Genomic DNA, 14,274 nt, shown 5'->3' with positions numbered 1-14,274 from the left:
TGCTACAAAAGATCACTTCTATCTTGTAATTTTCATATTCTCAATTGAATTTCTCCAATTGCCCTCTGCATTGAGGAAATAGCTGTGAAGCTGCTGAGTTTTCTTTAGTCCTTTTAAGTCTTACTTTTTCTTCTCCATCAGTTTGCTTTTCAATGCAAGTATTATGGGGAAACGTATTGAAAGACAATACAGTGGTTTAACAGAAAGAGAAGCATGGTGGAACATAACATGTGACTGAAAGGTACAAACACAAATATTTTGGACATTTTCTAAGTTTTTCATACTATTTTGTTATTGTATCTTCCAGTGTAGTGGGAATTCAAAACCAAATCCCTGGATATGTCTTCAGACATCATGGGCAAACCACCATAGTTTCACATGATTGGTCTGTTAACTGACTAATCAGTGTGAAGTGATGTTGTGGACAGGTTTTCTTGAACGTTCTAGAATTTGACCTCCAGTCCCCTATAAAAACTGTTTGGTGAACATTTTTACCAGCCAGACAACCCAGGAACCCTAAGACAAATGGTGTAGATAGATGACAAAAACCTTCATCACCACAAATATAGCACATGTGTTTCCAGTTGTGATGGGCAAGCCACAGGTTGTCATATCAATAACTTGACCTTAACTCCAAACAGTCTGTCTCTCCCAGTATGTAATTATTGCTGCTGTTATCTGTAAATGACCAATGCAATTTGACATCATGTGCAATAAATATTTGCAGTTTTGTTCAGTTACTTCATACAGCTCAAGAAACATATTTTCATTCATCAACAGAACCAGCTACCACAGTAGCTAACAGCAAAAGCCAACCCACAAATCGATGTAATATATAGTGTACACATGTAGTGTAAACATTAAAATATCATCACTATTTTTTCAAAATCTACTGCATTTCACATAGAACTTTTGGTCCTCTAAAGTCATCTTGGTGTATAACTCAGCCTGTCTTTTTGGCTGTAAATTTTGGTCTGAAAAATTTGACTTGTATGCTAGAAAGTATAGTCTTCCTCACTGAAACATAGGCATGTATTCATTAGAGAATTAAACAACAATATACTCTGCTACTGAAAAACTTGCTTTTCTTGTTAGCACAATAGTTTGAGTTTACTTAAGGGAATCCAATATGGCGACTTGGTAGAGGAATTAGAAAGGTGGACAGAATGCCTTGTGTTATTTGTTCTGATTCTCCCCGCTCTGAGTTCAAGTCCTGTCAAGGTCAACTTTGCCTGTCTTCTTTTTGGGATTGATACAAAAACAGAACCAATTGGGCGTTGATGGATTTATGGAATTGTTCAGCAGGAACAGATACCACAAACGCTTTGTGATATCTATTCCAGCCTTTTGCAAGGAAGGCAGACATTAAACGACGACAACGACGATGAAGGGTCTCTATGAAGTAACCCTTTTCCTATACAAGGATGGTATCATCACTTGCAATGCAGAAACGAGGAAGATGACCAAATACTAGAGCTTGACCATCTGCTTTTTGTTCATTCTGGTCACCATTGAGACCTCAGGTGTTCAGATGCCCCACATACTGCTGATTTTCTCCATACATTCAGACTAACACTGGTCTGTCTGAGAAATGAGTTCCCCAAGGTGAGGTGTCCATTGCAGAGAGTGTCCCAAGCCATTCTCAGTGGTAATGCCTTTGATTGTATATCCACAGTGCATGGCTGAATACACTGTTCGGAGACTGGGGTGTACAGCCTGTTACTTCCTCCCATTTTCTTTTGTTGCTAAATTTCCTGTTACTACTTCTCCTTTGTTTCCTTGTTGAAGGAATTTTGGGGGTTGTTGTTTTGGTGGTCAATTTCTGATTTCATTTACATTTTCCTAAAGTGAAAGATCACCATAATTTTTCAATAATTTAATCCTTTATACTTTTATTTTTTTTCCTTTTAAATACCACTTTAATATTGATTACAAATTTTGGCACAAGGTCAGCAATTTCATGGGAGAGAGCAAGTCGACTACATCGACTCTTGTGTTCAACTATGTCATATTTTATCAACACCAAAAGGATGAAAAGCAAAGTCAACCTCAGCAGAGTTTGAACTCTGAACATAAAGCTGGCAGAAATGCTGCTAAGCATTTTTTTCAGGCATACTAAATGATTCTGACAGCTCACTGCCTTAAACATTTCTTTGATAATGACAAGGTAATTTTACTAAATTCATTCTTATTTTTAAACTTAATTGAAATGAAGACAATATATTTGAAAAGAAAGATCATAACAAAACGATAACTAGTGGAATGAAAATAAAAAAGGTTAGACTAGCAGAATGAAAATATAAAATTCCTATAGCTTATGCGGTAAAAAGTTTGCTTCCCAACCACATGGCCTTGGATTCAGTCTCACTGCATGGCACCTTAGGCAAGTATCTTCTATTATAGCCCCAGGCCAACCAAAACCTTGTGAGTGGATTTGGTTGATGAAAACTGAAAGAAGCCCATTGTGTGTTTGTGTGTGTGTGTGTGTGTATATATATATTGATGTATATGTCTCTGTATTTGTTCCCCTCCACCACTTTACAATCAGTATTAGTGTGTTTACATCCATGTTACTTAGGGGTTTGGCAAAAGAAACTAATAGAATAAGAATCAGGCTTTAAAAAGTAAGTACAGGGTTGATTCATTCAACTAAAATTCTTCAAGGCAGTGCCCCAGCATAGTCATAGTTTAATGAGTGAAATAAGTAAAAGATAAAAGATATTTGGATGTTAATTGACCCTTGTTCATCTATTAACTTTAAATAATTATCATATTAGAAAAAAACAGCAGATTGTTTATCATTGAAGTTGCAATTTACTCTTCTAACATAAGTTAGTTCTCTCTTTACATCATAAGTTTATTCACCTTATGTTGATCAAGACTACTCAACATATCTCCAGTCTCTTTAGTCAATGATATAGCTTGATAGCTTATTGTTTTACATTTGAATTTATCACAAAATATTCAAAGAGAAACATCCAAGACGTAAGAGAAAAGATCAAGTTTATATGCCAAAGATGCAATGCAACTTTAATGAGCAAGTTCTTAAAACTTGTCACTGTCTTGTTGCTTTTTGACACAACAATGATACCAGATGGACTTAACCTCAAGAATTCATAAAGTTTTAATAGAATTTGTATTATACATTTGGATGAACTAACGGCAGAGTGTTAGATTACATTGTAGGTGTTGTTGTGGGCAGGCTGTGTCATTGGATGTCACAAATATATTATAATGTTTCGTTGATGCTGCTGTGGTACCTGGTTGAGTTAATGAATGAAAATATATTTCTTGAGCTATATGAAGAGGTAACTGAACAACAGTTGCGAACATTTAACAGAAGTATTTATCATTGCACATGAAGACAACTGCATTGGTCTTTTACAAATAACAACAGCAATAATTACAGACTGGGAGAGAGAGAGAGAGACACTGGTTACTGACTGGTAGAGAGAGAGACTGCTGTAAGATTACAGAAAGTTATCAGTACTGCAACATGCAGTTTTACCCAAAATAACTGAACACATCTGTGCTATCTTCATGGCGATAGAGGTTCCAGGTCATCTATCTGCACCATCTGTCTTAACTGTCCTCCTGGGATGTCTACACTAAAGTTTGGAACCAATTGATGGCAAGAATGGTGGTATATTTCACTCAGCTGCCTCAGCATTCTGCAAATACAGGTGCTAAAAGTGGCATTTTAATAGGGCACAAAAAGATTCTGGAAGATTGAACTACATTACAGCTTCACACTGATTAGCTTGCTTAATAAACTGATCACGTGAAATTAATGTGGTTTAATTGTGGTATCTGACCAGTTACCTAGCAGTTTGGTTTCGAATCACTTCTACATCAATACACTACTCATTAAATCCTCAAGGTATATCAATGCTGAGATAATAGTGAAAATATTGCATATACTTCCCAACTGATTTCAGGAACAATTAATTTTAGAATTTTAATTTCAGGAACAAACAGGGTTCCATTTAATGATCTTTTATATTTCCCTCATAAACCCAAATTTAACCATTAATTGTTGAAAGAAATTCTCTATGAAATTGTAATGATTCTGATGTTAGCAATATCTAACTTGAATTAACATCATAAAGGAATATATTTGATATCAATAGCTAATTTCACTTGAAAAACATACAATAATGTAAATGAAATATACATAAATTGACAAACATACAAACATATATATATAAATACACACAGGCACACACGTGTGTGTGTGTAACAATTAAGTATATGATTTAATGTATATATATATGTAATTGACACACGCACACGTGTGTTTCTGTATTACCTTATAAATGGGGGACATATCTAAAGGTTTATGAATAAGACTCGTGTATTTTTCTTCTTTTTTTTTTGCAAACCAAAATAATATTTATTAAAGTAAAATTGCAAAATTTAAGGAAACTAAACAAATGAGTGTATTCTTTGGAAAATAAAGAAACGAATTTATATTATTAAAATGCACATGTAAAATCACATCCTGGCAATGCGTATGTGTTATCACATCTTACAATGCATATATGATATAACATGATTATAATGCAAATATGATGTAAGAAGATATGTGTGTGTGTGTATGTGCGTGTGGGGGGGGTGAACAATAGTCGTCTAGTCACTAACTATATTCCTGTATTCACTTTAAATGCTAATACATTCGATGATTTAAATTAACTGTCGGTTGTCAAGGAAAAATCAGAGACAGCACTCATGTTATAATAAAATAAAAAGGAAAACATATTTTGCAGTTATATAAATTTTAGCTTTTAAAAAAATTAGTCTAAGGCTGCAATAATTTTTAATTGCTGTGAGGAAATGCTTAAATAACTATGGCAGTTGTTGACAACATTTCTCTCCCTTACTTCACTTTCCTATCATTTGTATTGCAATGTAGGCAACAACGTAGCTTTTTTTTTTATTTATTTTCGTTTCGTTTTGTTCTCTATCATATTACCACCCGACAACCACCTGTTGAAACAGCTTCGGTATTATTCCCCATCATACGTTGTCTTATTAGGAAAATATTTCTTCAAGTAAACTACTAGAGTGATATGATTTAATAATTTTATTCCAAGTTTAAGCTGTATATTTTCTAAAAGACAGAGCAAAAAAAAAATAAATAAACAATATATAAACAAGCAAATATTGAAGGTTTAGATATTTACAAAATCGTCTGATACTTTAAATACAAAATCGAAACTAATAGCATAACATACTAAAGCAAAGACCATATTTACATATAAATGAAACAGCGATGGGAGATATGGAAATGAGAGGAAGGAAGGGAGGGCACAAGTCGTTTCCTGCTACGGTGGCGGCGCAACCACCGTCGCACAACTGGAGATCCCTAAGTTTTTGCGTCAATTTGAATTGCGTCCCTTGATGCACTCTCCACCGTCACGTAGACCCTTGAGTAGGATGATGGCGAAGCGAGAGGTCTGCTAGAGGAAGAAGGGGAGGACTGGTATACCAGCTGATCGCCGGCTCGTTCGGTTAGTGTCCACCGTGTCCACTTCACCAACAAAGACAAAAACACCCGAGGACACGATCTGTAAGTAGTGACTACTACTACCTTTTGAGACCTGTTTACTCATCACTGAGTTGGCTACTCCTAAACCCAATCTACCCGTATCGTGCAAGTAGCAAAAGCTGGGCCCCTGTCTAACTTACACCAAATGACCTTACTGTTTAGATTTCTGACCTACTTCGTTAATCTATCGATATTGACAAAATGATTGACTATCGTTTATTTGTCTGTTGTTTATCCTCCTAGTGCTACACAAACTGACCCTTTCGAAAAGAAGATTCTAAGCTCTTTTACAAGAGAAAAAAAATACAGCGAATCTTATCTTTCTCTCTCTCTCTATTTATCTGTGTAGGTAAGGTGAGTTTCTCTTTCTCTCCTCGAGCTGACATCCGTCTGATAAACCTCTTTACCGATTGCTGACGCTAATATTTTGAACTAACTATCTCCAGACCTTCATACAAATTTCCTTCCCCATTATTTCCCTATATCAACGACATCATCGTCGATTACATTTAATTTTCTATTACGTCGATCGTTCTCTACGTCACTTCGCATTTATTTTCCTTCTCTCCCTTCCGTCTTTGCTTTGCTCTTTCTATGTCGTATATTATCTGTTTATATTGGCGTGTGTCTGTGTGTATATATATATATATTTATATATATGTAGCTCCTTTTCATCGCACCACCACCACCACCACCGAATTGCATAACATCGACATCATGCTACATATTATTATTGACTATCAAAATGTAGAATATGTTGATTTACGACCCACAAGTATTGACATGCCTTGGTTTATTTCGTTACATTATAACTGCTTGAAACGTGGATTTTATTATTGGCTGAGTGTGTTGATTTTGCTTTATAATAATTATTATTACAATGAAAATTGCTTGAAATGCTGAGTTCTGTATAAATGGCCCTGGTTTGTAATCTTTTCTAGTTGGTCTGTCTGCAGACAGCGCCAGTCAGCTTCTCGGCAATGGTCATGTGTCTATCAGTTTGTCTATGACATAACCCTTTCCTCATACAACCACGTCCACTTACATTATATTCCTTTGCGCTCTCTCTCTATATATATATATATTTATATGCATATATATATATATATATATATATATATATTCGTTAAATAAAATATCTTTTCGCTTCGTAGTGAGCTTTCCTTAATATATCGTCGCATATACTTCGTTTATTTATATGTTAAGATGAAAATATTTATTTCATCGAGGTTTTGAGACAACAGGAACTGGCTATTGGTATTACGTGTTCGCCAGTCGTCAGTGTTTGATCTGATAGCCGGAAAATAATACTAGTATAGTTTTTTTGTTTTTGTTTGTTTTTTTAAAGTGGATTTTTTGTGCCAATTTCAACAAGCCAAATGTTTATGAGACAAATAGCCATACAGACGTTCAATTTTTAACAACTTAGATATATTAGAATATTTTGCTTTTATTAAATAATCCTCTACTTAATTACTATTGTTGAAAATTATATACAAAAGTCTATTACTACAACCGTGTTACTTCCTGTATTGTGTTGAAATTCTGACTCAACTCAATCGATACACACTCACACACACACACACACACACACACATATATATATATATATATATATATATATATATATATGTTAATTCTATATATATATATATATATATAAATATGTGTGTGTGTATAAACATATGTGCATGCTGCTATTTTAAAGAAACAGAAACGTGCAGATATAGAGTATGTACAAGAGAAGAATTATGAAGATATAGATATTTTATTTGGCTATCGACAATAACTTGATACGAAAGTATACACACACACGTATATATATATATATATATATATATATATATATATATATATATATATATATATATATATATATATGTATACACATACACCTTTTGGATACAGAGTTCTACATAGAAATTAATAATATATTTAGTAAGTTGGTCTTTTTAGAGTTTTTAAATATTTTGCTTATGTTTTAACTTACAATCAACACTTGGTTGTTATATCTCGATATGGATTACTTCGTTTGCATTGTCATTTTTAAAACATAATAATTCTTGCTGTTGTTACTGTGTTTACCAAATACATAGATAACACTACAAGGATTTTATTAACGCTTTAAACATAGTTTGTCATGAATTGTAAGTTTCTTCCTAGTAAACTGTTTCTTCCTTTTTGAAATCGTACTTCCCTTTTCTAACACCTGTTCATTAAATCTTCTTGTGTAACATATGGGTAAAGTTTGGAAGTGAAAATGTAGTTAAATAAATCTTGCTAGAATTAGACAAATGTTAACTCCTCATAATTGATTAACATACTTCATTTCATGATAGTCGTCTGATTTGTTGCATTTTATTCATCGAAGAAATTCTTTGTAGAATAAAATCGGAATTTAATGAAAATTACACGAGATTGTATCGTTGTCTGCTATGTGGGTTATATTTTTGTGTGTGAAATAAAAAAGCCAACAAAATTATTCGAAAGAAAGACCTTGTGTGTATGTAAATGGTGGAGAATCTATTTTTAATTTCATTTCGACATTGAATATTTATGGAGTGAATCGAGTTTCGTCATGTAAGGGAGACAACTACTGATCTCATCGGGTCGACACCACTGAGTTTCTTTCACATTCAGTTAGAAGAATTGAAGAATTCAATCACCGTAAAGAAGAGTGGTGACTTTAAAACTTTCTTCATCGTTTCCTCTTCCTCTCTTGCTTGTATGACTAATTTGATCTCAAAGTCTGAAACAGTAGCTGGTGGCTTCAGACTTTCTTGTTCTGGAGCTTTACTCCAACTCCTCTCTCATATCTATAAGGTGTGACGGAAATGTAAATTATCATAGACTTGAGGAGTCACTGACCTTTCAACCTTAACACACCCACTCATCAGCTTATGGTTTCTGAAATAAAGTGTTTCCATGACACCAATAAAGTTGTTGTCGGTTTGTTGAGAAATTCTTTGCTCTCTGCTTTCCATATGGTTCTAATTCTTGTCTTTGTTCATTGGATATTACTATTGGTCCAAGAAAGAAGCTTGCAAATAATTGAAGGGATTAAGTCAAACTGTTGAAGAAAAATCTATCAAAACAAACATGCAGAGACAAGTTTAATATTTCTTCAAAATACCTGCTCTAAAAATGTATAATTGTGGAGCTTGAACTTATATGAACAAAATTCTGGTTGCTTGTGCTAAGATATAGGCCATCTTCAAATGTATCATCTTAACACAATATCTTGATATTGCCTATACCTATATGGGTTAGTTGATTCTAATTGATCTCCAACTTAGCCACAAACACTAAAAGTATACAATGATATTTTACAATAGACAATGATTTTTTGCATTTGTGGCAGAAAGGAAATTACAAGTTGTACCCATTGTTTTATCAGCAACACTTACTGAGTGATACATTGTAATAAAGTGATTTGATGAATGCATTTTTGTCCAGCTAATGATAAAAAAAAAATTAGTTATAAAATAGCTATTAGGAACCTAAAAGAAGTTTCTATAGAGAATAATTTGCATATCTTTTATTATATTTGCTTTTTAGTTTAGGAACCATTATACATCTTCTTGAATTTTGAACTGAGTATCTTGTTCTATTTAAGAAATTAGTTCAGCCTTCACCTTATAATATTAGTATATGTTGTCTTTGCTTTGAAATTTTCGGTCTTATTTGATGTTAGCTGCAGATACTTTCTATATACTCTTGTCCTGGTTTAGTATATGATCCTCTTGAAAGTTTCAGTAACATATGTGCAAAACTGTGGCCTACAACTTGGAACATTCACACATTGAGGTTAACTGTCAGTCAGCTAGAATAGTGCTTTAACCCTCTAGCTTTCAGATTATTTTGTCAAATGTAATGTTTATTTATTTGCATGGTTTTGAACTAATCATGCATTACATCATAGCTATGAGATTTTGTTGATATGATTGTGTACTTTTTTTTTGAGTGACATTGTAGGATAGACGTGAGAGGTTGGATCCTCCCTTTTTGAATGTAAAGCAGGATATTTTGGCTGGATATGGCCTGTTTAAATGCTAAAGGGTTAATGAGCTTCTTGTGAAGAATCTAAACTAGTTTTCAAGCATCCCAACAGTTTTCCATTATTGAAATACACTTACCAAATGATTTTATTCTGTCTGATATGATCACACCAAATCTTTAAAGAGGTTTTTTTTCTAGCCACTATTTCAAAATCTTTATATACACTTTCATTTCGCTTTCATCCAAAGTTTATTACTTTAAATTCCAGTTAGTTTAATTGAGCTCAGTCATATATTAAAATTGTTATAGTAATACTTTTTTTTATTAATTAGAGGAGGAATGGTATTACTCATTGGTTTTTTTTTTATGGCCCCTCCCAGGCTAATGATATTCTGGTGTTTGATGTAGGTAGGAATGGAATCAAATTTAAGAGAGTTACAGCTCTAGTAGGTGATGTACAGTAAAGGAACAGAAACATGCGGGGTATATTTGGTAGAGAGGATATGCAGGCTGCTAGTTCAAAGATATGGAGTCCTTTGTAGTAGTGAGAAGAGGTAGAGAAAAGCAATAACATGTCACTGAACTAATGGTTGTAGTATGTGTTGACTGTGATATTTGGATTTGTGTGTGTTGTGTTGCAGCAGCAGTGTTTAAGGTTTATGATCAGTCACAGTCCTCTCATGAGGATCACAAGAAGTAGATTATTAATGTAGAGAATAAAGTGTATCAGACTGGATACCTTGTGATATTTGTTCTGGCTTTTTAAAATCTAACTTTACTTTCTACCTTGGCTTATATGGCCAGTACACTTAATCCTTTTTCTGGTTTCACACCACCTCCTGACTCTTGAGTGCCTTTAGTGGACTCCATTCTGTGGCAACCATTTTGGCAGAGGTCTGTGGTTTGTGGACATCTTTCTGCTTTCTAGCCGCCAGTTAGCTAATGTGTCCTATGACAGAGTGTGATTTGAGGGAAATCTGATTGCTATTTCAAGTAGGTCAGTAATCATGTAGTGGCTCCTTTTTTGGCTCATCAAAGTTCTTAGAACTGTATTGCCTCTAGTACAAGACATTAGAGATGTCTCCAATATATCTTGCTCAATTGAGACACAATGTTTTCAGATACTGAAAGTGAAGGCAATAAGACAGCAGTTGGCAGGTTTAGTGAAATTATATTACTTCTGAATATATGTTTCCGTATATTGGGGTTGATCTTTGCAGATTGAAAAATTTGATAGGTGTAGGTAGGAGATAGCTCTTAAGTGTACTGTTAAAGGCTAAAAGCAGGTGGTTGTTAGGGCCAACTGTTTTGTTGGGTTGGAATGCAGGGAAGTTTGCATTTGACAATTTTGGTGACAAAAGCAGAGTTTAGTATATGCTTATTGCGGAGTTAGGGACCAAAAATGGTGGTTTTGCCAACAGGAACATATTTATTGCAGGAAGTAAAAGGATTCTATGAAATTGGTAGAGACCATCTTTGGAACATTCAGTCTGGCTACAATCTAGGTGAGAGAGAGCTTGTAAGTTGCACGATGTTTGAAGATATCATTTGCTTTCCTAATTCATCTTACAGGTATTGCATTGGTGAGTAAAACCTTCCAGTTGGTAATGGTGGGGTACTTTTTCCAGGTGGTATTTAGGCAATATTCTTTACCCACACTGCTGTTGTTCAGTTGTAAGGGAATCACTTGTAGGTTTTAGAACCTGAATGTTGTGCAAGTCCTTACTTAAAAGGATGATATTGGCTCCTTCTTTAGTCGTCTCAAATATTTGATAGATGAAACACACATTACCAAACTGCATTAGATCCAAAGCTTGAAATACTGCACAAGCATGGATCTCAGAAAGTTTTCAACAATGTCAGCATGGCGGTAGGACTTGCAGAATGTATTCTCTTTTATTCTTTTACTTGTTTTAATCATTTGACTGTGACCATGCTGGAGTACTGCCTTAAAGGGATTTTTAGTTGAAGAAATAGACCCCAGGACTTATTCTTTGTAAGCCTGGTACTTATTTTGTCAGTTTCTTTTGCCGAACTGCTAGGTTATAGGGACATAAACACACCAACATTGGTTGTCAAGCAATGGTGGTGGGGACAAGCACAAACTCACACGCACACATATATATGATGGGTTACTTTCGGTTTCCATCTACCAAATCCACTCACAAGGCTTTGGTCGGCCCAGGTCTATAGTAGAAGACACTTGACCATGGTCCATGCAGTGGGACTGAGCCTGGAACCATGTGGTTGGGGAGGAAGTATCTTACCACACAGCCACACCTCAATATCTTTTTTTTTTTTTATTATTTTACTGGTTTTAGCCAGACACTGAAGCCGTACCGGAGCACTGCTTTTCAGTGTGATTTTCTTTTCTGTACAGTTTGTGATCAAGAAGCAAGTTGGACTGAGCTGCTCACCTTTGTGTCTCCTGTCACGGTTTGGCAAAAATCTCAGGTAAAAATTTGTCCAGATGTTCTTTGAAGCCCTCCACATCTACACCTCACAAATCTCTGAGGTTGTTTGGCAGAATGTTAAACAGTTGTGGATCCTTGAAATCCAAGCTGTTACACCACTGAGTCCTTATTCTAGATGGAAAAGACAGGATCTTTGTTGGCATGCAGTGCCGTTCTGTTTGATGGTTGGCAAAGCTGGGAGCTAGACCATCCATGATCTTCCATATGTATATCACTGCATATTATTGAATTGCATTCAGTGTTATCACACAAGTACAATGATAACTGTAGTAGAAAGAGAACTATATGTTACTTTAATTGAAGTACAACTCTGATGGATAAATCAAGCATATTTACCACAGGCACGGTAGACTTTACCTGACAATAAAATGTAGAAAGTATAAAAGTTAGGACTAACTACTAAATAAGAGGTGTTACTGTCATTTATCACTCACTTATTTCAGCCATGAGATTGCGGCCATGCTGGGGCACCACCTTGAAGAATTTTTAGTTGAATGGACCCCAGTACTTAATTTCTTTTTAGTCTGGTATTTATTCTATCAGTCTCTTTCACCAAACTGCTAGGTTACAGGGACATAAGCACACCAATTCCAGTTGTCAAGTGGTGGCAAGGGACAAACATAAACATCAAAACACACACACACATATATTTTTATATGCTTATATGACGGGCTTCTTTCAATTTCCATCTGTCAAGGCTTTGGTTGGCTTGAGGTGATAGCAGAACCTAGAACTATGTGGTTGGGAAACATGCCTCTTACCACACAGCCACACTTGCACTTAGAATAAAGTTCATTTATTCCATTAGATTCAATTGGAAACCAGCTTGTAAATGATAAAAACACCATTGGCAAGTCCTAACATGTCAGCACTTGCCAACTGCTACTATAAGGTAGATGTGATAATCTGAGTAAAAGTAACTATAAGGAGTTAAAATTAGCACTGGTTGTCAAGTTGATAGTAATGGACACTAGTGACCATAGTTGTCATGTTCCTTTAAGAACTGCTGTAGGGAAAATATTTAACCAAAATCTAATGGTTCTATTGTTTATTTGATTTTGATTTTCAGTCATCTTAATTCATTGTGTTTACTGAAGGTGGATCCTTGACTGATTGAAACATGTTACATTCTGGTTACATTTTGTTATGGAGAAAGTAGCATAGAAACCCATCACAATCAAGTTCTGTGATGTATTTTGACCATGGCACAGGCATAGCTGTGTGGTAAGAAGTTTGTTTTCCAACCACATGGTTCTGGGTTCAGTCCTACTGCATTGCACTTTGGGCAAAGTGTCTTCTACTCTAGCCTCGGGCTGACCAAAGCCTCATGAGTGGATTTGGTAGACAGAAACTGAAAGAAGTTTGTCTGTGCACACGTGTCTTTGTGTCTGTGTTTGTTCCGCACTACTGTTTGACAGCTGGTGTTGGTATGTTTACATTCCCCATGACTTAGAAGTTTAGCAAAAGAGACCGACAGAATAAGTACCAGGTTTATAAGTACTGGGGTCGATTCAGTTGACTAAAATTCTTCTAGGTAGTGCCCCAGCATGGCCACAGTCTAATGACTAAAACAAGTAAACGATATTAATATATATATGTGTGTGTGTGTGTATATATATATATATATATATATATATATATATATATATATATATATATATATATATATATATATATATATATATATATTTATGTATATATATATACGTATATATGTGTGTGTTTGTGTGAGTCACTGGTATCTCCCTTGTGTGTGTGGCTGACTGGTTGTAAACTATGGATTAGCTAATGGCATCATTTGCTTGCAGTTTGCTATGAAAGCATGTCTAAGCTTTTTGAAATGCATTGACATGTTGCGCATTCTTTGTAAAGAGCAGCCCATATTTGTTTGCTTCCAATTTTCTTGTTGTTTGATAAGCTAGGGGGTTATTACCTAACTTTGAAATGGGTTGGTTTTTGGTGACAGACAGGAAGGATATCCAGCAATAGGGCTTTCCTATAAGTAGGTTATCTCCCTTGGCTAGGCGGTGCTCCATGTAGATAATTAAACTTCCGGAGGCTACCCACACCATTGTTATTGTTTTACGTCTTATCATGGATATAAAGCAGCTTGATGATTCAGCTATCGAAGTACTTACTGTGCCTGAGTTAAAGAAATATTTAAGATTATATGGACAGTATGTTACTGGAAGAAAAGCGGACTTGACTGAAAGGTTGAAAGGAATAAAAATTCTGTCGATGAAGAATGTCAAC

The 14,274-nt window shown here is 34.9% G+C and overlaps 1 protein-coding gene across 1 annotated transcript in view; it reads left to right on the top strand.

Annotated features, from left to right (window-relative positions):
• Positions 1 to 4,907: 4,907 nt before the first annotated feature.
• Positions 4,908 to 14,274, top strand: part of LOC106874010 (zinc finger protein 148) — a 111,356-nt gene continuing 101,989 nt past the window's right edge. The window contains exon 1 of the mRNA XM_052971226.1: positions 4,908 to 5,569. The gene's annotated coding sequence lies outside the window, so the exon portion shown is untranslated. The remainder of the gene's footprint in view (positions 5,570 to 14,274) is intronic.

This window comes from Octopus bimaculoides, chromosome 10 (genome assembly GCF_001194135.2).
Source record: "Octopus bimaculoides isolate UCB-OBI-ISO-001 chromosome 10, ASM119413v2, whole genome shotgun sequence".
NCBI lineage: Eukaryota > Metazoa > Mollusca > Cephalopoda > Octopoda > Octopodidae > Octopus > Octopus bimaculoides.
This window is presented reverse-complemented; position numbering and strand designations above follow the sequence as displayed.